The sequence below is a fragment of the Mustela putorius genome, unplaced genomic scaffold (assembly GCF_011764305.1).
Source record: "Mustela putorius furo isolate JIRA1106 unplaced genomic scaffold, ASM1176430v1.1 tig00537339_pilon_pilon_pilon, whole genome shotgun sequence".
Taxonomy (NCBI): Eukaryota; Metazoa; Chordata; class Mammalia; order Carnivora; family Mustelidae; genus Mustela; species Mustela putorius.
The window spans coordinates 450,607-477,375 of record NW_025422461.1 but is presented as its reverse complement, the minus strand read 5'-3'; the positions used below and the strand labels follow the sequence as shown (position 1 = coordinate 477,375).

Sequence of the window (26,769 nt, the reverse complement as noted above, 5' to 3'; positions counted from 1 at the left end):
GGGGGACAAGTGGAAAACGGGGCTGTAAGAAGCATGAGTAGCAGGCGGTGTGGTGCAGGGTTTGCTTTTCCCCCCATGCTTCAGATATTGCCCCTTTTGACTGTCATCCCTTTTCTGCCTGGTGAGCCCTCCATGCCACCCCTCTCAATCCTTACCACACCATACAGGTGAGGCTGACTCGTCCCCATCTACCAGGATTGAGAGGGGGAGGAGAGACCTGTGTCTGATAATCATCACCTTCTCTGCCCAGCACTGCAAGACCAGTCTTCTAGCCTTTTCCAGTTCAGGCCACCCATGGCCCACTTTGTGGTCCAGCACATGGAGGTAGTCATGGAGGGCATCGCTGGAGATGTGCAGGTGAGGGGGAATGGAAATGGAAATTAATTGGAATGGAAAGAGTCTGGCTCTGGAGTCAGACAGGGGCCTGGCCAGTAATCGGCCTTCTGCAAATTGCTCATCTGAATTTTCCCTAGAGATCATGTGAGGTACAAGTGAACACAGACAGAATGATGTATAGGGACACATGACTTGACACCACAGGAGCACATGCGCTTCCTCTAAGTGTTTGGGGACTTCAGAACTGCATAATGTGAATCAAACTCCAAAATGAACCCGTTGCTTTTTTTTTTTTTTTCTTAAGACTCCACTTCATTTTGAGAAGATGAGAGCGACCCGTGGAGAGCGGGAGAGTGAGAGAGAGCTGAATGAGCGAGGAGTGGGTTGGGGGGGCGTGCAGATTGGTAAGCAGCAGAAGCAGAAGTAGAGGGAGAAAGCAGACTCCCCACTGTGAGCAGGGGTAGCCCAACACAGGGCTCCATCCCAGGACCCTACCATTCTGACCTGAGCCGAAGGCAGATGCTTAACCCCCCTGAGCGCACCCAGGCACCCTGAAATGAAATCCCACTCTTGGTTTGAAAGTAAAGGTTATAGCCCACTCTTTTCAACACATCAGTCCTTCCATTGTCGAAAGTGAACCATTGGCCAGTAAAGGAGTCTCTCCCACTCATGGGGCTCTCCACACTTTCTGCAGCTCTTCATAATTCTCATGTTGCCCTCACAACTTTCAAACATGCCGTCGTCTAAGTTTTAAAAAAATTCTTTTTGCCTCAAACTGAGCCATCTGCCCTCCAACAGGTAGCCCTTAATTCTGAGCTCCCACACATTCATTCAGAAAGAAGTAATGCAGAAATCTCATGCTCTGCCAGGAGGTTCCAGCATGGATCCAAGACCCTATGGTCTTGACAAACGATTGCATGGCTGCCCGAGATGTCTGGTCGGTACCAGCCTTCCTTTCTTTGCCTATCTCTCACCACCTGCAGCACAAGACCACCCGAACTCCAGCTTGCCCCACACACCACACCACCGCCACATGCCTTTCTTTAAAAAAAACCTGCAATTTGCCACTCATTTGTTTGCCTGAGTATTTGCTCATACTCTCTGCTTGCCCTGGAATGTCTTCGCCCTCCTTTCTCCATTTGGTCCTTGTCCTTGAAGATCTTGCTCAAATTGCTACCTCTCTGATGAGCCCAGCCGCATTGACAATTTTCCCGTACTGCTCATAGGCTAATATAGTGCTTTTTGGTAACACTCTCCCCCTGCCACATATTTACTCATTCATTCATATGTGGGATATCATCACCAACCAAGCCAGAGCTAATCTATACCCAGTCCTGTCCTCACTGATTCTGGGAGCTCAGAATGAAAAGTTTTGACCTCAACAACCCCTAGTCTTCCTTTGGGAAAGCATCCTAGCCCCTAAATAGCCCCTCCATACATAGCACCTCGTGGCAGTCATAAACGGTTCTATAAACGGTTCGAAATGCTGCATATTAAATCTGTAAATGGGTTATGCACAGATACCACTGAAGGAGGGTTCCCAGGAAAGCTTCCTAAAGGAGTTGGCCTTTAAATTTAGCCTGGGAAAAAAAAAATATGAAGAGAACTCTACCTCTGAAAAGCCAGGGTCGTTGATGGGGTGAAGGGAATAGCCCAATGCAGAGAGATGTAGGGAACAGGGTTGGTTCAGAGGCACAGAGGTATTGGTACAGCCGTTTGCGGAGGGGGAGTAAAATAAGTCTCCATCTCCAAATAAGAGCTGAGGGTGGCCCTGCCAGAGTAGTGTGCAGCAGGGCCTTAACCTGCATGTTCTATCCTGTGGGTGTGTTAATTGAGTGTATTTGTCTGCATCTCATTCTTTACCTTTTTGACCATTGCCGGGAGACAGAAACATAAATCAGAACAGATGGAATTAGGCACTAAATAGCAAGACCAGATACTCCCCATTTACTGTAGTGTGCCCTGACTCCTGCATCCGCTAGGACCAAAGAATCCCCACGTCACTGACCTCGGGCGACCATCCACCATTTCCTGCTTGAGGTTGCCCATCTTTCAAAGTCCTGCACTTCTGTCACATTCCATGCATTCACACACCCTTCATTTCACTCAGTTGGGACTCCTGGGTACCTAATCTGCTTCATGCCCACTGCTGGGGCTGATGCTGGAACCCTGAAGTGATCACACGAGGGAGAAAAGGCGGATCCTATTCACTGTCTACTGGTTGAAACAACCACACACACCACCTACACAAACACACACACACACACCACACACACACACGATGAAAACGTTCCTGTCAATGACACACAAGCTGGGAACGGATGCCATCATGAGGGAAGATAGAAGCAGGTGGTCAGGTAAGGGCACCCCTGGCAAGAAGTGAAAACTGACCTGGTTTTTTGAAAAAATGAACAGAATGCAAAAATGGATGCCAAGTTGGGAGAGTGGGACTGTGAAAAATGGGAAACGACATTCTAGCCAACCGATGGCCTAGCAACCTCAGCAGGATACGGGAATGAAGGCTGGAAATATCCAGGGGGTGTTTAGGGAGTAGTCCTGAGATCACGTAGACTCACTGGAGTTCCTGGAGGCATTCATTTGGGAGACCAAGGGAAATGTAAGAGGTGAGAACCGAAGGCTACAGAGTGCTTGGTTCTTGCAGGGGTGTGACGAGGAAACATGGAATAAGTCTTTGAAGGTTGACGACATGGGAGCCATGAAAGGGACTGACATTATGGGGATTTTTTTTTTTTGAGTTCTAGGAAGACCTGACTGAGCAGTCTGCCCTGCTGCAAAGATGCAAAATTGGCCGCAAAAGAAGGAAGCCGCAGAACCAAAGAGAAAGAAGTCTTGAATTTTTTTGGGTTTTTTTAGTCTTGGAATGGAGAGGAGGGGTGGGCCTGGGATATATATTATCTAGTCCTTCAGATTAACCAGGCACAGGAATCGGTAGATGGTTGGTTGATGTGGGGACCGGGAGTGAGGGGCACAGGAAATATTTCAAGACATCAGGGGTGATGCTCAGGGTTTGTATCTGGAGTGACCCATGTGGATGCTAGGGGTCTGTCTGTTAAAGGACCAAACAAGGCCACACAAACAACGGCAGGGATTGGGGAAATATAGCAATTTTATTGTTTGGGGCAAAAAATACGTTGGGAAGCATCTTCAGCACGTTGGCAGACAGGGAATGGGTCTATACACTAAGTACAGTGATCAGATACTGCAGTTGTGAAGGGGGAAAGGAGTGGAGATCGGGGACATTGGACAGGAAACGATTGGACAGTGAGAAAGATTGTGGTACTGGGTCAATCATGGAGATTCAGGACTGACAGTACAAGAGCTAGGGAAGCGACGAACCCAGGCGAGAAACGTTTTGTTGAAGCCAGCCCAGAACAAGCAGCAGATCCACGTATGGCAACTGACACTGCTAAGAATTCCAGCACACCCACTGATCTCTCCTCAGCTCTCTTGGGTGTCTAGCTCCACCAGCTGCCAGCCAGTGCCAGCAGTCTGCTCTGCCTCAGAGCTCTCTACAATCCGCAGTCACCAGAGCTTCCCCACCACTTTCCCCCATTGTGGTTTTACACAAGCATAAAAATCATTCTCTTTGCTTTTGCCATGACCGAAAAAAAAAAAAAAAAAAATCAGGAAAGCACTGCTTTTAGAGAAAATGGAAAAACTCATGTAAAGAGACCTGAATCAAATGGGCCAGAGAACTGGTCGGAGAGTAAGGAGAGTTTTCGCCATCCTGGAAGTTTCCCTTTTTCCCCAGGACAGAAGATTCTTTCTTCTTGGGACCCAAACAGTGGATCGCCAAGTTTGTGAAATAAACATCAGGGGGGGGATGCAGTCTGATAAGAAATCAAAAAACACGCACGGGCACCCGAATGCCTATAGTGCAGCACACACCCGATCCACTCCCATTGGGAGCCCAACCATGCCCCAAAACTATGGAAAGAACCTACATGTCCCATCAAACAATATTGATGAGGAATAAAAGAAGATGTGGTGGTATATATACACAATGGGATACTATTGCAGCCCATCAAAGGAAAAATCTCTGGTGAAATCTTCGCTTGGCCCATTTGTGAAGACGTGGATGGAACTTGAGGGTATTTATGCCTTAGGGGTGAAACATAAGTCAAATTTGGAGAAAGACAAAGACACTACTCATACCGATCTCCCCTGATATGAGGAAAGATGTAGAGATGCGACAGGGGGGGTTTAGGGGGTAGGAAAAAGAATAAATGAAACAAGATGGGGAAATCGGGAGGAGACAAAAACCATAAGAGAAAAACGAACTCTTAATGTCCAACAAACTGAGGGTGGCCAACACTGGAGGGTGGTTAGGCGGTGGGGGAGTGGGGGTAGGACGAGGGGTGGTGGGGATTTGATGGACATTGGGGAAGGGAGTGAAATGATATGGTGATTGGAATGCTGTGAAGTGTGGTTAACCTACCTGGTGATTCACACAACCTGGTTCCCCCGCCCCCTGGGTCCTAATAACTAAATAATACATTTAATATGTTATAAAAAATAAAAAAAGTAAATTAAAAAAAAAAAAGAAAATCAAAATACAACCTATTGAGTTTTTTGGAAAACCAACTAAAGAGGATTCCCAGGTAGTCGAGTGGTTTGGCGGGTGCTGAAGCCCAGTCCAGTGATGTGGTTGTGGGAGAGGAAAATAAACTGGACGTGAAACCGACCACTGCAGTTGGTGATTCCCATTACCGTTTGGTATGCTTCACAGGGAGGGGAGAGAAGATGGTTAAAGTTTGGAGGTGGGAAAATTGGGATCAGTGGGGATTGTCTTAGTTAAAAGTGGGGGTGGTTAAGGTGGAAAGACCAAAAGACACAACACTTTCCCATATACCTAAAGAAGAACCCCGAGGAGTTCTTGGTGGGGGCAGAGGTTTGGAGAGAAAGCAGGTCATGACTGGCGGAGGAGGTGATGGAGCCTGGGGGAGGGCATGGGGTCCAGGACAAGACTGTTTTGGTCCTTAAGAGAGGAAAGAGGTGTATAAAATGGGTGTTTGAACCCTGTGCAAGGGTTTTGGGTGGTGGGCAGTCCAAGAGGACAAGGCCCATGGTGCCATTTGCGTTTTTCTTCATTTAGGAAGGAAAGGAAACATTTCCTCCCAAGTGAGGGTGGCATGGAATCTGAGAATGGGAAACGTGAGAGGGGTTGGTGACCATGGGTTGGCATAGCGCTCTGGCTTAATAGGCAATGTGTAGGTGTGACATGCCCCACCAGGAAGAGCCTGGGACCATGAGGAGATAAGGGGGGAACAGGGGATGAATTTGAATTTTCACAGAAAAACTCCTCACATGCTCAGGTTCAGTTTTTTTTAAATAGCAGGAAATCTCAGGACAGCTGGTGCCCTCTGCCCTTGGGCCCCCTGGGTGCAGTGTGGTATGGGTTGGATGAATAACCCAGGTCTCTTTGAGAACTGCTGGTAGCCGCGTCAGGAGGAAATGTGGAGACAGAAGCCTCCACATGCACGATGTGAATTAACTCAAAGGCTTAAGAGTTAGACAGGGAAAAGAGAAAGATGTCCCCCCCCCTCCCTTATGCCAGATGGTCCCTCCCTTATCCTTTTCCCCCTGAAAGAGACTAGGAGAAATAAATGTGTCCCCCCCAGGCTTGTGATTCAGAGAGCGCCCTTCCTGAAACAATGAGCAAGAGAGGAGAGTTTAAAGGTAAGCTTGGCCTGTCCCAAAGGCAGAGAGCTTTTTACTTCAGGCTACTGAGACAGCAAAGGACCACATCAGCAGACCCCCATCAAAAAAAGCCCTTCCGTCCCTAGGCCCTGAGCGGAACACTGGCCCCCCCAGGCCCCCCAGACATCCCGCCTCCACTTCCCCTCCACATCTGTTTTCCAGCCCCCAAGCCCTCTGCAGAATGGGAGATTAGAAGATTGATTGGGGGGAAAGGGGGTGTCCAACAGCAATCACAATCCCACTAAATCCTTTGGCAGCGCCAAGAATCATCTGGTGCAACCTGTGTCTAAAGAAACTCACCCCTCTGAACAAACAGCTCACCGGCCAGCCTCTGCCCCCTCCGTTCCCTGCCCCTACCCTACCCAGCGCGGGGCCCGCAAACAGCAGAAAGGAGGCTTAAGGAGAGAGGGAGGCCTTGCAACAACTCTCAGCCCCCTGGCAGCAAGCAAATGGAGCTGGGCCCCTGCGCCTCACTCTATAAAAGGGAGGTTATAAAAAACAATACTTACAGTTGTCCTGGAGCCCAGGCAACAATTGTTCCAGGGGGCCCTCGAAAAGGACTGAAATTGCCAAGTCAGCTCTCAGTGAAACAGGAACTCACAAATACATTACAGAGATTCCTGGAATCCTTGGAGCCTTGTTGGCCACAAGCCAGCCTCTCGTTCCACTCCAACATTTTCTGGGCAGGCCCTGGGCTGAAAAAACCCCCAAGACTGAACACCAGAGACAACAGCTCTGGTATGAGGAGGGGGTGGACTATAAACACCAACAATCTCACAGATGCCCAATAAATTTAACTAGAAGCAGAGAGAAAGGCCTAGGACTCCTATGAAGGAAAAAAAGGGCACCAAATAACAGGGTGGCTATGGCCGGAGAATAAAGAGGGGACCCTGTGATTTAGAACTGCCTTTCCTACTTTCTTTTGTTGGTTTCACTTCTTTTTTTTTGTACCAGATTTACGAGGGGGCTATTTTATTCATTATTTTGCCCCCAGAAGGAAAGCCTCCCACCCTATCAAGAAAAAACGTTGGGTGTAATTCGTTGTTCGTTATACAAAGTGGCTGGCTCAATGTTTGGGCACCACGCTTGTGATGTTTTTTTTGAATTTGATGCACCGATTGATGAATTGAAAACAAAGCTGAACCACGGTTAACAAGGACCCGGCAGCAAGACCCCCAGAACTTGTTATGTTCTTGTTTTTAGAAGGCTTCAGAAAGCAGAGAGTACAGGAACAGTGGGTCCCCGGGGACCAGAGACCTCTACCTCCCATGACCCATGGGATCTTAGAGGCCAAGCCCTCCCTTGGGGTCCTGTACCGTTGCAAAAAAACAACCCCAGTTGCACAATTCAGGAGCCCACATAGACCTGAAACCACAGAATACTGGGAAACATTGAAAACATTGGACATGGGGGGGCTTGGTAACCATCAGGACCCTTTAACCCACAAAAACTTCAGATCACCAAGGGGCCCAGAGCCCATAGAACCTTCAAGCTGGAGAACTCTGGTGTCATAAAACCCGAACCCGAGTCAACAGTAATAAAAAGGAAAACCATAGTCAATTTAGACTCTGGAACCTTCCAGAGGCCACAGGGTTTTGTTTTGTCTCATTTTGTTTTACTTACCTCAAAGCCAAGAAAAATTAAATACAGTTGCACTGGCATTGTAGTGGTTTTTAGAAACTACAAAGTCCCGGATCCATCTCAGATTTAAAATATTTGTCGCCCTTCTAACACAGAAGCACCCTTAAAAATGGAATACTGGGGCCATAGGCCCAAAGAGAGATTTTGAGTTTAGAGCCTGAAATCCATAAAGTTTCGGAGGGAAGCAGTATTTTGAACTAACAATACTCTGGGACTTGAGAATGATAAAGTCCAAGTGACCTGGAGCAGAAGTACAGCCTTTTTAAAGTTCTGAACCAATGAGCCCATGGGGCCCAAGTCTACTAACTTGTACGATACCAGAGTGTAACCAAACTGGGGAGGAAGGGAAATATTGAAAGCTGTCTTTTGTAGTCTCAAGTGTAGGGGAAAGGATATACCCAACTCCAAAAACTTTTCTAGCCTACCCATCCCAACTAAGGTCAGGAAAAAAGCTGAGGAGCACTTGTGTGCGCCGGTCATATTTCAGGGGCATAGTTGCCACTTAGTCTTTTTAGCATGGAAACTATGAAATGCTTTCTCCTTCCCCCACACCACAATATCACCACATGCACTGCACTCCTGCATAACCAACAGGAGATTATAGCTCTGATGGAACTGGAAGCTTAGAGTCTTTAAGAAAGACTATCCCAAGCAACCCAAGACAATAGAGGAGTCAAAAAAACAAGGATTCTAAAAGAAATTTTTTTGCCTCTGGACACATGAAACTGGTTGGTAAGCACCTAGCAAGCACAACCTAATTTCCTGGCCGGATTACGCAATATACAACATAGAATCTCCCACCAAAGGCCTCATTTACCTAGGATCTTTTTGACGTGATACATCATGTCTGCTTTCACCAAAAACGTTGACAAGCCTATGCCTTCTAAAATTGAAAACAAACCAAAAACAAAAAACAAAACACAGTCCAAAAAGATGAATCAATCATCATTTCATAGACTTGAACCAGACCTGATACAGGCAGAGAAAATTATTAGACCTGGGAATTTAAAAGTGGCCCTATTGACTAATACTAACATATGCTCTAAGGGCTCTATTGTAATGGGAAAAACACATGAATAACATGGAGTAACATGCAAGAATAGACAGGTAATGCAAGCAGACGATGGATACCCCCTAAAGAAAAGAAAAAAAAAGTAAATGCTAGAGAATAGAAATAACAAAACACCATAACAGGAATGAAAAAAAAAAAAATGTCTTTGGTGGGCTCATTAGGAGATCCCAAGCTGAACATGGGCAAAAAGACACAGTCAATAAGCCTGAGGATTATGTTAATAGAAACTTCCCAAACCGAAAAAAGCAAAGAAGGAAACCCGCAGAAGAATGTAAAACAAAAAGTAAGAAAAAAGAGAATATCCAAGGACTGTATACAATTACAAAAAGTATTCACATATGTGGGAATGGGAACACCAGAGAGGACGAAGGAGAAGAAAGAAAAAAAAAAACACAAGAAATATTTGAAGGATTATTAACTGGGTACATATTTTAGTCCACAATAAATGACAGCCCACTTAAACCACAGGTCACTAGGAAAAGCTCAGAGAGCACCCATGCAAAGATTAAAAAAAAAAAAAAAAATCCTCCACATAGGCATATCCCCTATCACCTCATGCCCCCCGACTACAGAAAATCAAAGAGAAATTTCTTTAAAAAAAAAAAAAAAAAAGCCCAATGGAAAATATCACCTTACTTATACAGGAACAAGGAATAGGAATGGAGCAATTGGTGGGCCGTTCTCTTGAGAAAAAATCATTGCAACAAAAAAGAGAGTGAAAACGAAAAGTTACCGTATTGAAAGAGAAGGCAAAACAAAACAAGGAAACCCAAAAACTACCAGCCTAGAATTCTGTATACAGCAAAATAGTCTTTTCCAGCGTGAATGAGTGTAGAGGAAGACACTTTTATTAGGCCAAACAAAAATTGAGGGACTTTTTAATAGTGCCCCAAGTAAGACCTGCCTTTGCACAGGTAAATGTTTGGTACAAGAACGTTCTTCAGAGAGTGAAGGGAAAAATGGTGAGTTTAGTTCATATACTGGGGCCCTACTAATCAAGAAAGGAAGAAGAGTGTTAGGGAAATAGGAAGGAATGAGATTAATGGATAAAAAAAAACTCTCTTTTCTTTTTTAATTAATAGAGATTTTGTAAAACAAAAAGAGTTTGCTGTGAAAATAGTGATAGAAATAAATGTGGTTTTCAGTGATACATAACAGCTTATATAGATAAGTGAAATTAATGACAAGCAAATTGTTAAATAAGAGCCAGGAAGGATGAATGAATGGAAATATTCTTCCATGAGGTTACTTGAAGCTGTATAGTGTTTTCTGAAAGTGGACTTGGAATTAGTTTTGTAGAAAAGCCAAGATTACACACTCTAGGGGGGCAATCAATAAGAAAAAAAAACAACAACAACAACATTAAAACCATAGATGGCTCTGCTCAAAGACAAGAGAAAATGGGATAAGGATGATATACTAAGATCACCAAATCAATTAAAGCACCAAAGAAGACAGAAACAAATAGGTTTTAGATCCAAAGAAAACGAAAAAAAAAGGAAAAAGAAGGAAAGGAAGACACAGAAGGAAGGCAGGCCGGCAGGGGTCAAATTGAGAGGGAAGGGAGGATTGTTGTAGGAAAAGAAAAGAAAAAAAATCAATCAAGGTTAGCAATAGACTATGAAAACAGTTACAAAAAACAGTCAAATACTAATGTTCTATCCTATAAGCAGTAAGATCACTCATAACCACTTAAGGAATGGTCTAATATACACGTATTATTCAAATGACAGAGACCTATCAGTGTGGATTAAAACAACGGAAATACGGAACCTAAAACAAAACACACCCAAAAAAACAACAAACAAAACAAAAGCAGACCCAAACTCTGTGTTGTCTAACAATCGAAAACCCATTTTAAATAAAAGAAACAGATAGACTAAAAGTCATGGTATGGGAAAAAAAAAGATATCCCAGTTCTGAACACTAATCACAAAAAGCTGAAGCCGCTATACTAATTTCAGATGAAACAGACTTTAGAGCAAGTAAAAGTAAGTATCAGGGATAAGGAGATGCGTTGTGTTTAAAGAAAACAAAGCAAAAGAAATCCCTGACAGATAACACAAAAAACTGGTTGATCTCTTGGTTTTAAATATGGCATTGTTTGCATGGAGGATCTGATTCCACAAAGACCTATAAAGTCTTACTGTAAAGTATTCAAAGAACCAAAAAACTTTCCAGGGGCCCTGCAATTATGCTTCTCCATGAAGTGGAACGAAGAAAAGGGATCACCCATTTTTATGGAGGCGCAGGTTGCTGGCAATAGGGAAGACCAAGATACAGAACAGACTTATTAGAAGGACCAATTCTCAAAACTAAAAGGTATCTGCCATTCACATATTTCCGCAGTTTGGCCAGTTAATAAACCATGAATGACTGGCTTTCAGACTGAAAAAAAAAATCTTATATAACTATAATTATATAATGGCTCTCCAAGAAGAACACACAGCAATCCTTAATGTGTAAGGCACCTAACAATAGAATAGTCAAAAGGGACAATGAGGCAAAAAACTGTTAGAACTGCAAAGAGAGCATAGATTGATGGAAACCACTGTTATAGTTAGAGACGTCAGGCTCCCTTCTATCGACAAATGGAGAGATCCCGCAGGCACAAAAAATCAGTAAGGACAAGATGTTTAACAGACAGCACCATTAATCAGTTGAATAATTGACATCTACACACAGTACAGACTTCATCCAGATCAGCACAACCAATATCACATCCATCTCAAGCTCACATGGAATGTTTGCCAAAAATAGACTACATCGTGGGCCGTAAAACACGCCCCGTCCCTACCTTCAAAAAAGTGACATAAAAGAGTACCGAATCATACAAGTAAATATATGCTCTCAGACCCATGTGGAATAACGACTAGAAATCAATAACAGACCAGATAGCTGGAAAATCGGTCAATAGATTAAATGACCATACTTCTAAAAAAACGAGATTTTGTCTCTGGTTAGTGGGAGATTCCTCAGGAAGGGGCCCATCATGCTCTATGTTTTCAGTCCCTGACTGTTGAATGAAACAAGAATGAGAGTGGGCTAAATCCTTAAAAAAAAGGATGGAAAAAACAAACGATTTAGGCACCTTAGTACCTTGTAGAGAAATAACCGTTATTCAGTCTTGAGGAAGACTTTCAGCTCCCTATTCCAGAATGTGTGACCGACCTCTACCCTGAGCTCATCCTGTGGCAGGAAAAGGGAGGACTCTGATCACCCATTGAAAGCATTCAAGCGCATCTTCTATCAGTGTAAGGTGTAGATTAAGAATGTAGAGAAAGTTGGGTCACAAGTGGTATTCCCTGTGGTCTCTGAAATCTATAACAATATTAAACGTGGAAGGCATATAATGTTTAACACCTCCACAAAATAGTGGATTTGCATCCGTGGTTTCATCAGTGACTAGTTGGTGTGACCTTGAGCAAGTCACTCTGCCTCTCGTGAGCCTCGGTGTTGGTCACTGATAAAATGGGTTATAATATCAGTATATTTGTCCATTGTGTTGCTATGACGATTAAATGAGCTGATGGCATCTAGTATTTTGCACAGTGCCTGAAACATAACAAGTGCCCTGTAAAGAACGGTACCTAATACTAGGACACTGCATTTCCCTGTTCCCTGAAACTCTCTAATGTGCCTAGACCTATTGCTCGGTATGTTTACGGATAAGGGATAGCCAAAGGGGAGAAGTATTGAAAGCCCTGTTCTCCGCGGGCTCACTATCAGTGTCCGGAAAATGAAACACATTCTACATATGACAGCGAACCGCAAACCCCCCCCCCCCCCCCCCCTCTGGGACAGGGACTATCTGGGTACGAGGAGGGGCATGGGTCAGAGTAAGCATTCCAGGAAGGGCTGCCCAGAGAAGGAGCAGTGAAGATATGAATAAGAACCCCAAACCCCCCGTCCCGGAGGGCAAGTGGAAGGTCTGCTGTTCCTAAAGGGCACAATAAGAGCAAAGTTTGGGGGGTGGGGGAATGGGGATCTGGGTTATCTGGGGGGGACTGAGGCGATGATGATCGCGCCTAGAAGAAATGGAAGGTGAGGTAAAAGAACACCATGATTACAGCAGGGCCAGAACCAGAGCTTGCAAAGTCACCTTAAAGGAAGTTATAAAAAGACCCAGAATCATAAAGGGTCTTAAGCTTTAGGGTCCTGGAACACTGAATCCTGGGTCATGGGGGTCCGGGGTAGGACCATGGAACACATAGGGCCCTAGCACCCTGAAAGCATGGAGCTTCACACCTTCTAGACCACCACTGTCTAATAGAACTCTCTTGATGATGGAAAAAGTTCTGAAGTTCTGCGGTGTCCCATACAGGCGTTAGCCCACTGCTCTGCATATAACCCTTGTGTGGTTATTGGGCACTTGAAATGTTAGCTACTGAACACCACCAAAGAAATTGTGTAATGCTACGGCCAAGTCAAGGCAAACAGTTTTATTCATACTTTTTCTTCTAATGCTAACTAGCTTATCATTTAAGTAGCTACATTGTGGCTAGCAGTTCTAGGCTTACACACCTCGACCCACTAGGGCCTGTAGCATTTTGACCCCGAGAATTTCTAGACTTACGGAGTGCCGGAGTCAGAGAGTCTAACAAAAACCATACCACACTATAGGCCTCCAGTACCTTGATATAGAAGTAAACTTTTCTAGTCTTGAGCAAGACCTCCCAGCCTCTCCCGGTCACCATCCATCTCCTTCATTTCACCCATATCCCAACCCAATCAGACTGAAACAAAAGTGCCACGAACGTGATTCCTGGGTGGCGCGACACACCAAACCCGCGGTCGAATTCAACGACCGACTTCTAAACCATCACCTTTTCTGACTTGGATTAGCATCTAGCTTACACAGCATCCAGAATATCCACAGTCACCAAGGACTACCTGGGTCACATGGAAGCTGCGTGGTCGTAAGTGTAGACCTACCCACTGAAAAATGGATGGGCTATGTGGTAATTGTGGGGAATTCCTTTTTTTATCTATCTATCTATTTATTTATTTATTTTTCTATTTTAGGTAGGCCCCATGACCCAACATGGGCCCCCGAACTCATGACCCTGAGATTAAGAGTCCCGTGCTCTACTGCCTGAACCAGCCAGGTGCCCCAGATATGGGGAATTTTTTGAAAATGCTCCCTTTGTTTCCCCCATCTCTACCCTCACCTTTCACAATACCTGAAACATCACTATTATCTTTTATACAAATATGTCCCTTCATCCTTCTGCCTCCCCTTTCCTAGTTGAAAGAACTTAGCACTATGTATTTTAGGGCACATTCCTCTTCGGCAACCTGCGTTTTTTAAAGCACATACTCAGAAAATTTGCGCCAAAACTTTTCTTTTAAAAATCAATAATCTGATGTAGGTATTTCAAGCCCTTGTCATATGCGGTTGCCCTGATTCTGGCTTTTGATCAATCGTCCTCAGAGAAGTACTGAAGTCTCCCCGACCCGCCACCTCTGGGTAAAACTCAGCCCTTCCTTCCCCTATAGCATGGAGGTGGGGTTTGGCTATCATTGGGGAGAATGCCTGTCTGACTAGAGAAATTAGATATCCCCCCCAGGAAACAGGCAAATCGTAGTCTGAGACAGGGAGTGATAAACGCCAAGGACATGTGGGCCCCACTGTCAGATCTCAGGGAACCCGTGTGGGGGGCAGGAGTGTTGGTGAAGGATAAGCAGCAGAACTAGAAACAGCCAGCCGAGCAAAGATGAGAACTGATGAGCCTGAGAGGTTGCGTGAGGTGTCTAAGGTGTCTGCAATGGGGATAGAGAAATAACTAGGAAAAGATGAGTCTCACGGTCTGCTTCCCAATAGGGACCAAACATCAGTGCAGCTCTGCTACCAGCATAGCATTGCTAAACCACAGCAATCAGAAGACTGGTCAGGGATGCAGTGTGAGGAGGATCCGTCTCATCATTCTTTCCTGACAGATGCGGAGCCCCATAGCCAGTGTGATGACCCCTAGGGTGATCCTCCTCCAACATCTGTCAGGCACTGGGCACAGGGTGTCCCTTTTTAGTTTGGCCTTCAGGGTGATGAGGCTGACTTCCCATTGCTGTGTCACCTGCCCCTGGAGAACCAGCGGAGAAGGCTGGTTGCAACGTATTGGGAGGGCACTGATGCCAGCCCTACAAGCTGAAAGGGCCTCTCATGAGGACATCTCCATTCCTCCGCTGGCAGGACGTGCATTTCTGAAGGGAGAGAGCCTCCCCCCCTCTGGGAGGCTTGGTTGGGGCCGCCCCTTGGACCTTTTCCCCCCATTATTTTCGTGGCTCCTCAGAACTGGGGTGGGCAGTGGACAAGGCACAGGCAGGCAGGTAGGAAAGCAGGAACTTGGCATCCACCTGGCAGCCTGTGGCCCCCAAGAGTCAGCTTCTTGTAGCCTGCCATCAGTGGGTGCCAGCCGACCAGCAGAGCCAGAAGACTCTGGTGTCCCCATGGGAGTGGGCCTACAACGTAGCCCACTTCACCTGCTGCCTCTGGGCCTACACCACCAGTGGAGAGTTGCTGAGGGATGCTTCCAAAGTCTGCTCGCCGCCTGCTGGCCACCGAAGTCCTCAAGCTGTCCCCTTGAAAACAATGTTGTCACACCTCTGACTTCACTGGTCATGGTGCAGCCCAAGGATTGGCAAGTGGAAGGTCAGGATCACAGATTTCCACTGCAGCTGTACTAGGCACCATTAGTGCCTTCATCCGCCAGCAAGACGTGGCTCGTCGGGAACAGGCACAGCCCCGTCAGCCTTGTTACCCAAGGTCTCTCCCAAAATTAGGGCTTGTGAAACCAAGGGTCCTACGTATCCCCAATGGCTCCTGCCTCTACAGAAATTATGTCAAGTTCCAAGGAGTTGGAGCCACCTGGGTCAGGACAACTAAGTACCTCTCTCCACCCCAGACAGAGAAAAAACCCCAAATCCCCAAATCCTACAAAAACAGGATTCCGGCACTTTGGTTCAGCAACTCTCAGAACAAAAACTGCCTACCTTTGGCCCTCAAAACTCTGGTGCCACTAGTGCTTCTGAAGCCCAGCGTGCCCATCACACCAGAATCCTGGTACCCTATTACCCATGACTGCCAAGACACAAGTCCCACTTCTGAATCCTAGCACCCCATCCCAGCCCAAAGCTGGCATTGTGAAACATGATATTTGAGCCACTTGTCCTCCAAACCTGGTGTTCCATCACACCCCAAACTGGATGCTCTATCACATCCCCAACTTGGTGGATTACTCACATCACAGTCCACCCAAAAGCTTGCCACAGGCCATATCCTGGAGTCTCCATGCTGTCAGGTCTTCAAAAAACACTTATCACAAAACTAGACCAAAGGTTCCTGCTCACAAGACCCCAAACAATATCTGTCACCAACCCTAAACCCACAGCATCCTCTTAACCTAACATCCCTAAATTCCTAACACCTCTTTTTTTTTTTTAAGATCCCATTTATTTATTTCGAACAGACCAGAAATCACCAAAGTAGGCAGAGAAGCAGGCAGAGAGAGATGGAGGGGAAGCAGCATCCCACCTGAAACAGAGAGCCCTGATGCCGGGCTCGATCCCAGGATCCTGAGGATCATGACCTGAGCCGAAGGCAGAGGCTTGAACCCACTGAGCCAGCCAGGGCACCCCAGTCCCACCACCTCTTAAACTCTAATACCCCAGCTCCCCAAAATTACCCAAGCTTATCATTTTCCAAACCTAGCACCCCAATCCCCAATAAAAAACCCAAAACCCCGTTATCCCCCAGACCTGTCAGACCAATGCCCCTACCTCCTCAGGATCCAAACACATTCACAAAGCACAACCTCAAGTCCTGCAAAGTCCCAGCAAGACCATGACCACCTCGGTCTTTGAAGCACCCTTCCCAATTCCCTTTGACTCCACCTTGGCCCTTTCTGCTGCCCTGAGAAAAGGCTCTGGCTTCAGCAGGATCTGCTGCTGGGGCCCCCAAACACCAGGCAAATTCTGGGACTACTTGTGGGTCAGAAAAGTCCCCAACAATGGGCCTCCCAGCCAGCACTCCAGGCCTATGCCAGAAGGCAGCCCCGCAAAATGTGCACAGTCTTGCTGCCTTCTAGCATCCTCCCTGAGGTGGCCAGCCTGCTCCGCATTTCCCTGAGGAGCTAGAGCTGCTGTCTAAGTCAATGGTGGAGTCCATGATCATGGAGTCCTTGAACACACCAGCTTTCTATACCTTCCTCACTCCTGATGAAGATGGTTAGTGCCACGGGCAAGAGGTCAAGCCATGAGGAGGAGGTAAGAAGGAGAGCTCCGGGAACTAGGAATGTACAAAGCTTCTGCAGATTCTAGTGATGACAGTTGCCTGTTTGCTTGCTTTGAGACTTTGAATCAGATACTTAACCTCTCTGGGCCTTAGAACCTAAGCACAGAATTAGAAGGCCCTGAGAGAGGAGGGAGGATATTAAGACTGGGAAAGCGAAACAGAAAGAAACTGATCAAGTTGTGGTTTTGACATTTGCTCTGTTGGACAAACAGAATTGCTCATCATGTTTCCAGGACAGGGTAGGGATACAGGGTTGCTAACTGGAGGCATCACTGGGTAAGGCAGGTTGATTAGTTCTTTTTGTGCTCTATATATAGCCCTGCTTAAGGAGAGGGTACACAAAATTGGAAAAGATAACAATTATCCTTAAATTTCCTAAAGACTGTGAAGTAACAAAGTAAGTTAAACATTTTTTAGTCCTTCGTATGTGCAGGTACTTGTCTATATATTGCTTTTTTAGTCCCTCATTTAATACACATACACACACTCACACACACCACAAACCTGTGGATACCTGCATTTTACTCATGGGGAAACTGAAGTGCAGGGAACTGAAGTAACTTATTCCATGTCACACAAACTAGGCCTGCATCCATTGGATGGCATCATTTGGGCCTGCATCATTTGGTTGCAGAATGAATGTGCTCCACCCACTCCATTGTTCTCTCTTCCTAAGAAGAGCAACATTTCTTGGGAGACATTATAGGGCAGGATTAGAACTAGTTGGTGGTGGGCAGCGTAATGTCACCAAGATACAGATTTGGGGTCATGAGATCCTTGACATGCCCCTTTCCTTCACCACCGTGCCAATATCCCATCCATCTTCAATTCTTGGCAATGTTGCCTCTGACATATTTGCTAAATTGCACCCAGTTCTCACCACCTCAACTGTCCACTATCTTAGGGCAGACTACCAATCATGTCTACCATAGAAAAACTGTTTCAATTCTCCTCACTGGTCTCCCTGCTCCCTCTCTCGGGATATTTTTTTTCTGCTTGCTTGCTTTGTTTTCTTTCCATTCCTTCCTTTCTTTCTTCCAATTCTTCTTTCTTCTTTTTTTTTTTCTTTGCCCATCCTTCCTCAGCTAAAAAGGACAAAAGAAAACAAAATTAAAATCGTGAACATTATGAAAACAAAGATTACTCATGTCCCGCTATCCAGACTATGTAACCCCCCTCAAGAGTTCTTCTCCCATCTTACCTAGAATGAAGCCCAAATGTTCTTTTTATACCCGACAAGGCCCAAAAAGAACGTGAAGGGAAGGATGCCCTCGAAACAAGACAAAAGTCCTATACCCCTCTATCCTAATACCCCCCCTGCCAGCACTTTTCACTATCCCACTCACTCTCTGAACACTCTATCCGCCCCCCAACCCTGGCCTCCTGACTCCGTTCCCTAATGGGCCCTAGCCGTCAACCCCAACCCCAACGCCACTATGGGACCTCTCTCAAGCTGTTCTATTTTGATAATGCTCTGAACTTACCTGCCCTGTCCCTGTTCTACCATGCTCATCTTTTGCATTGCCACTCAAATTCTAGATCACAACTTAGATCTTGGCTCAGATGTCCTTCCACCCCTCCCCCAAACACTCCAGACTTCATCAAATATCTGTCCCAACTCCCTCAGTCATTAAGTAGTTTTTCGGGGGGGCTCCTGGCTGGTCACTCAGGAGAGCACGTGACACTTGATCTCGGGATTGTGGGTTCAAGCCCCACGTTGGGATGTAGAGATGATCTCAAAAACAAAACAAACCAAACAACACAAACAAAACAACACCAACAAAAACTAGGTGTTGTAGGTAAAGTGATGAATTACTGAAACTATTCCTGAAACCAATATTGCACTGCATGTTAACTGACTAGAATTTAAATAAAAATTCGAAAAGAAAAAGAAAAGAAAATTCCTCCTTGACTACTGAAAAAAAAAGTCTTAAGAAGAGAGAAAGTGAGCAAGAGAGAGAGAGAGAGACAGAGATATTCACAAAAGACCCAGACACAAAAGCAGAGGAGAACGAAGACAACACAGTGACACATAGAGACACAAGGACAACAGAAGTAAACCAGGGAGACATAGGTCAAAATCCATAGCCCAATATACCAAGGTTGAAGAAGTAGAAGCATAGAGGGAACATGATGACATGGTAACTGACAGAAATGGGATAGGGTGATGGGAGAAGAAAACAGAGACAACACAAGACCAACAGATCTACAAATCATAGAAACAGAGATGTTAACTTCTACCAAGACTTGGTAACAAAGACCCAAGGACATGGGCGCATGCAGAGGAGCACACCAAGAGTCAAACTGGAGCACAAATTTATATACTCAGAGATCCAGTGACAAAGCATGGGAATGCAGACACCCAAACTGTGACAAACACCACCAAGACATAAGGGTTAGGGTTAGGTTAGGTAACAGAGAGGCATAAAGACAGGCAAGCTGGAGGCCCCAGGTTACAGGGGAGACACTGTGACATAGGGACACAAGAATTTAGAAAAGGAGTGGAGAAGAAAGACACACACACACACACACACACACATACACATCCCAGAATAAGTAGACATGGGGATGGTGAATCCACCACCAACACACAGCCATATGGATACAAGGTAGAAATGGGAAAACAGATACACAGGATCATGGTCGTGGGAAGGATCAAGATAGGAACAAAGAAGAAACCTAGACACATAGGAAACGGACACACAGAACATAAACAAAATGGGCAGAGACACGGTGACACGGAAATCTATCCAGAGATGCAGGGGGGCAAAGACACAGAATAAAAATAAACCTGGGGCGATACCCAGAAACAGAATCCACACAAATAGGCAGGCAAGGCCAAAAATGAAGAGATGGGGACAGTGAATCAGGCACAGGGAACACAGAGAGTGGCTCAAAATATAAAAAAAGCCATGAGTAGGAGAAGACAAGATGACAGCAGAGTAGGGGAATGCTGTGCTCACCTCGCACACAATCAGAACTAGATAATTATCAAATCATCCTAAATGCCCCAGAAAGAGGACCTGAAGACTGACAGAAAAACTCCACAACTAAAAGGGAGAAGCGAGGCCACATCCAAAAAGGTAAGGAAGTGGGGATCCATGGACTATGGGAGAGAAAGAATCCTGGGTGCTGCAGAGGGGAGGGAGCTGTGGTCACAGAGAAGGGTAAGAGAGAGGAGCATGCAGGGGAACGCATAAAGAGAATGCATCCCCAAAGCCACTGGCCTGGAAAGCAAGAGTGGCTGAATTTCATGAGTTCTTGCAACCAAGGGGCTTAAAGGCTGGAGTTCTGAGAGGGGTCAGTGCTGGCTTGGCTGGAATAGACTTGGTGGGCACTGCCCTGCTCCTGAAGAGAAGGCAGGCAAAGACCATGAAGGCAGACAGTGTGGGAAACAGTGATCTGAGAAGCACCTGGGACACACAGTGGGAGGGTTTGTTTGTTCTGTTCTTCTCCTAGTTTGTGTCCCTGAGAGCCAGTATCGTCGTGAGATGCTGCTCTGGGAAAAGAAAAGCTGGCTGGAACTATTTCCCTCCCCTGACCCACAGCCATAAAACACAGAGCCACCTGCAGGAAGCAACACAGCACCCACACTGGCTGCCTAACCTGCTTTACAACACAAGCCCCACACCCCTGCACACTGGAGAGACTATCCTTCTCAGTCAAACTTGCTCCAGTCCCAATGCAGAGGGCCCCTTCCCAGAAGACCAGAAGAAACCCCTGCCCACACCCACATCTTCCAGCCAGAGAGTTCTTCAGCGCTTTCAGTTCCAGTTCAGGTAGTATCAGGTCTCATCTAACAAGAGGGCTAGAGCACACGTGCTTTACTTAAAACTCACCACCACATTCTGGCAAAGGACCAAAACACTGACCACCGCAGGCAGAGAGAGCCTCTGCAGACAACTACCCTGAAAGATAGATCAGCCAAAAACACTCCAGCAGAGTTGCACACAACACACACCAGAGACACTCACTGAAGTGCCAGGCCCTGGACACTGCATGACCTCTTCTTCATAAAGCCATTGCTCTCAGAAGCAGGAATCATAACTGGCTATCTATTCTCACATACAGATGAAGGCAGAGACCTAGACAAAAGTCACACATGGAGGAATTCATCCCACATGCAATAAATAAATAAATAAAAAAAATAAATAAATAAGGCCGTGGCCAGAAATTGAAGCAAAACATATATAAGTAACAGTGAGTGAGGGAGAATTTTTAAAGCAACAACATAAGAATACTCACTGGGCTAGGGAAAGAGTGGAAGAGTTCAGGGACCCTTACTCCAGAGATAAAAGAGTTAAAAGCCAACCTGACCAGAAAATGAAAAAGACAAATAACTGAATTCAAAACTGGGCTGGATGGAATTACCCACAAGGATGGAAGAATCAGAGGAATGAATGAGTGGTATAAAGATAGAATGATGGGAATATAATGAGGGCTCAACAGAAGAGAGAAAGATGAACTATGGATCATGAGAAAAGGCTTTGGGGAACTCAGTGACAGCATCGAACTAATAACACTTGTATCATAGGAATCCCAGGAGAGGAAGTGAGAGAAAAAAAGGGACAGGAAGTTTATTTGAGAAAATAATAGCTAAAAACTTCCCCAATCGGGGACGAAAACAACCATTCAGAACCCAGAGGACACAGAGAACTCCCATCAAAAAATCAACAAAAAGCAGGCCAACACCAAGAGCATATGTAATTACCATTTGAAAAATAGAGTGATAAGTTTTAAAAAATGTTAAAAGCAAGCAAGACAAAAAGAAGTCCTTAACTTACAAGGGAAGATACATCAGGCTAGGTTCAGATTTCTCAACAGAAACGTTGAAGAACAGAAAGCCAGAAGGGAGTGGCATCATATATTCAAAGAGCCTGAATTGAAAAAATCTGCCACCTAGAATACTCTACTTACAGCAGGCTATCAGAGAATAGAAAGAAAAGATACGAATTGCCCAGACAACAAAAAACTAAAAGGATATCAATGACCAATAACACACGCCCTGTAAGACGTACTAACGGACTCTTGTTGTCAAAGGAGAGATGATAATGACAAGAAAGGGTGTAATCAGAGAAATGACAAAACAAGTTAAAAATTGGCAATAAGTAAATTACTCTGAATAATTTTTCTTAGTGACCAAATTGGACATAAATGATCCAATTAAAAGACACAGGGTGTCATAGAAGGGAATGAGAAAAAAAAACAACAACCAAAACAACAAAATGAAGTTTTCATCTATATACTTCGTACAAGAAGAGACACCATTTCAGACCTAAAGACACCTTGAAGATTGAAAGTGAATGGGGCTAGAGAAACATTCTCCACACACAAAAAATGTCATGGATTAAAGCCCGCATATTGATTGCTTGTATCAGACCAATTAGACTTTTTAAACCCAGACTGTAACAGAGGAGAAGAATGACACGATTCATAATAAAGGGGACAATACAAGCAAGAAGAATCTAACAATGGAAAACATTTATGGACCCACACACAGGATCCCCAATGAAACCATTAATAAACACACCATAAAGGTCCTCATTGACAATAATACAATAATAGTAAGGGACTTTAAACAACTCTCACTACAGCAATGGACAGTTCATCCCCAATCCTCCCTCCCCCCAAAATCCCAAATCCCCCCAATTACCCACCCATATATAATCCCCCCCCTTTCCATCTCCTCCTTCCCTCCCCTAAGCCTGGTGTCAGCGTGCGCCAGCAAGGGGGGGGGCGGCGGCAGTAGGGCAGAGGAATAACAAGGAAAACAAACGGCTTTGAATGACACATGGACTAGAAGACTTTACAGATGTTATTCATCACATTTCCTCTTAACACACGCAGGAAATACACATTCCCCTTTCATGTGCACATGGAACATTCTCTGGAATAGAATCACATACTAGCGTCACAAATCATGCGCTCAACAAATACAAAAAGATCGGGATCCATACCATGCACTTTTTCTGACCACACACTATGAAACCACAAGTCAACCAGAAAGGGAAAAAAAAACGGGGAGAGATCACAAGTACATGAAGGTTAAACAACATGCTACTATGAGTGAATGGGTCAAGAAAAACTAAAAATTACAACAGAAAACAAATGAAAATGAAAACACAATAGTTGCAAAACCTTTGGGATGCAGTAAAAAAATGGTCATAAGAAGGAAGATATAGCAATAACAGGCCTACAATTAAGAGGCACAAGAAAAATCTCAAATAAAAAACCTAACCTATACTAAGGGAGCTAGAAAAATAACAACAACAAAGCCTAAAATCAGCAGAAGGAAGGAAATAATCGAAACAGATTTAATGACACAGATACAACAACAACAACAACAAACAAATAGAGCAGATCAATGAAACCAGGAGCTGGTTCTTTGAAAAAAATAATAATGTCAGTAAACCCCTATCTAGACTTTTATAAAAAGAAATGAGAAAGGACCCCCCCAAATAAAGTCACAGTTGAGAGAGGAGAAATGACAACCAAGTACCACAGAAATATCGGCAATTAGTAAGAGAATTTTTATAAAAACAACAACAACAATATACCAACAACCTAGAAAAACAACCTGGATAAAATTCTTTAAAACAACAACATCTACCCAAAGATACAGATGTAGTGAAAAGAAGGGCCATATGTACCCCCCCCAATGTTCATAGCAGCCATGTCCACAATCACCAAACTGAGGAAGAGCCAAGATGCCCTTCAACAGACGAATGGATAAAAGAAGATATGATTCACACAGACAATGGAATATTACACCACCATCAGAAAGGAGGAATATCCAACTTCTGTATCAACATGGACGGACTGGAGGAGATTATGCTGAGTGAAATAAGTCAAGCAGAGAAAGTCATTTATCATATGGTTTTCCTTACTTATGGAACATAAGGAATAAAATGGAGGACATTAGGAGAAGGAAAGGAAAAGTGAATTGGGGGAAGTCAGTGGGGGAGATGAGTCATGAGCGACTGTGGACTCTGAGAAACAAACTGGGGGTTTTGGAGGGGGAGCGGATGGGGATGGGGGGATGGATGAGCCTGGTGGTGAGTATTGAGGAGGGCATATATCGCGTGATGCACTGGGTGTGGTGCATAAACAATGAAGCTTGGAACACTGAAAAAAAATAAAATCAAAATTAAGATGTTAAAAAATATATTATCTACCAAATCTGAAACAGAAAGGAACAATTTGAACAGACTGATTACCAGCAAAGAAATTGAGTCATTAATAAAACAAACAGACAAACAAGCAAAAAAACTTCCAACAAACAAGAGTCCAGGGCCACACAGCTTCCCAGGGGCATTCTAGCAAATATTTAAAGAAGACTTAATTCCTATTCTTCTCAAACGATTCTAGAAAATGGAAAAGGAAGGAAAACTTCCTCATTCGTTGTATGAAGCCAGCACTACCCCGATACCAAAACCGGACAAAGATTCCAGCAAAAAAGAGAGCTACAGGCCAGTATCCCTGATGAACACGGGTGCAAAAATTCTCAAGAAAATACTAGCAAACCTAATCCAACAATACATTAAAAGAACCTTTTACCGCGATCAAAGTGGGGACTTATTCCTGAGCTGTGTGACCATGCTTCACTTTCTGCAATCAATCAATGTGATACACCACATTAATAAAAGAAAGGCGAAGAACCACATGATCCTCTCAACAGATGCACAAAAAGCATTTGACAAAGGTAAGGACATCCGTTCATTACAAAAACTCTCAACAAACTAAGGTAGAAGGACACATAACCTAATAAAGGCCAAATACAAAAAGCCCACAGCCACTGTCATCCTCAATGGGCAAAAACGGAGAGCTCTTCCTCTACAATCAGGAACAAGACAGTGATGTCCACTCTCACCACTGTTATTTGACATAGTTTTGGAAGTGCTAGCCACAACAATCGGACAACAAAAAGAAATAAAAACCTGCCAAACCAGGATAGAGGAAGTATAGCTTTCGCTACTTGCAGATGACATGGCGTAATATAGAAAACCTAAAAAGACTCCATCAAAAAATTGCTAGAACTGATGCACAAATTCAGTAAGTGCAGGATACAAAATCAGCATACAGAAACCTGTTGCACTTCTATACATCAATAATGAAGCAGCACATCAATCCCGTTTACACTTGCAGGAAAAACTGTAAGATACCTAGCAATAAACCTAACCATAAAGGTAAAAGAGATGTTCCCTGTAAACTCTAAGACACTGATGGGAGACTATGCTGCCGTCATAGTAGGAGGACCCTAGAATTTGCCTCATCCTTTGAACACAGCTAGATAACTATCAAATCATTCTGAATACCCAAGCAATCAACCTGAGGTTTGATAGAACAGACTACACCCGCTAGAGGGAGAGAAGAGGCCACACTGAGGAAGGTAGGAAATACAGAGATGTGGTTTGTGGAAGAAAGGGGGCATGGCAGCTGCAGAGGGGAGGGTGCCCTGGCTGCAGAGAAAGGCAGGAAAGAGTGGAGCACACAGGGATATGCATGAAGAGAACACTTCTCCAAAGCCATTGACAGGCAAGCAACCCTGGGACAGACTGCATGATCTGTGGATCATCTCAGGTGCATGGGGAGGGACTATTTGTATGTTTTTGGAGTGCATCCACAAACGGTGGCATGGCCTCTCTGGGGACAAAAGAACTGGTAGGCACCACTTCTCTCCCCAGCCCTTCAGCATAGGTGCAGAGACACCTGCTGAGGGCAGCAAACCCAGACACTGGCTGTTTAGCCTGCGTTGTTCCAAATACCGTGCCCTTGTGCTCTGGCATGACGGCCTTTCTGGGTCACACAACCTGTGTCAGTCCCACCACTGTGACACTCGTCTGACCCCAGAGGACCAGCATGGGTCCCTGCCACATCAGGTTCCCTGGGCTGGTTTGGAATTTTAAAAATCATCAGGTGTGGCTGAGATAGAGCCCAAGGAGCACTGTACTGCTCCAGGCAGACAAGCAACCCAGAGACAGACAGTGTGGAAGCAGTGATCTGGGAAAAAAAAAAAAAAGCCTGGGATGCATGAGGGGAGATCATTTGCTCCTCTGAAAGTGCTGTCCTGAGAGCAGCAGGCATGGGCTCTCAGACTCCTGTCTCTGGGGACAAAGGAGCTGGCTGGCAAACCATTTCTCTGTCCCGCCCCCTCAGCATAAACTAACTTCAGTAAACACCATAGTGCCAACACTGGCTGCCTTACCTGCTTCTTCTACCAAGTCCCTGCCTCCCTGTGCTCTGCCCATACTACTAAAGGCTACTGCCATTCTTGGGGCAAGTGTGCTTAAAGACCAGCTCAGTGGGCCACATCCCCAGAAGAGCAATGGAAGCCCCTGCACACAGGATGTCTAGGGACCACAGAATTCTGTAAATGTTCCATTCTAGTGGAAAAAACATCAGGTCCCTTTTAACAAGCAGACCGGAGCACGACTAGTTAAAACTCGCCACACTCTGGCCAAGATCCAAACATCCCCCACTGCAGGCAAGGAGAACCTCTGCAGACCACTGGCTTGAGGGATAGAGCAGCCAAAACACAGCACCAGAGGGCACATAGCACATGCCAGAGACACTTCCTGAAGCACCAGGCCCTGGACCTTATATGAACCCTTCTCTGTAAAACCATTACTTGCAGGAGCATGAACCACAGCAGGCTTTTCTAACATGCAGAAAAAGACAGAAACCTAGGCAAAATGCTAAGATGGAGGAA

At 45.1% G+C, this 26,769-nt stretch overlaps 1 pseudogene; it reads left to right on the top strand.

The window, feature by feature from the left end:
- The first annotated feature begins 294 nt into the window (after nucleotides 1-294).
- LOC123390386 lies at nucleotides 295-15,454 on the top strand (annotated as a pseudogene).
- Nucleotides 15,455-26,769: the final 11,315 nt, after the last annotated feature.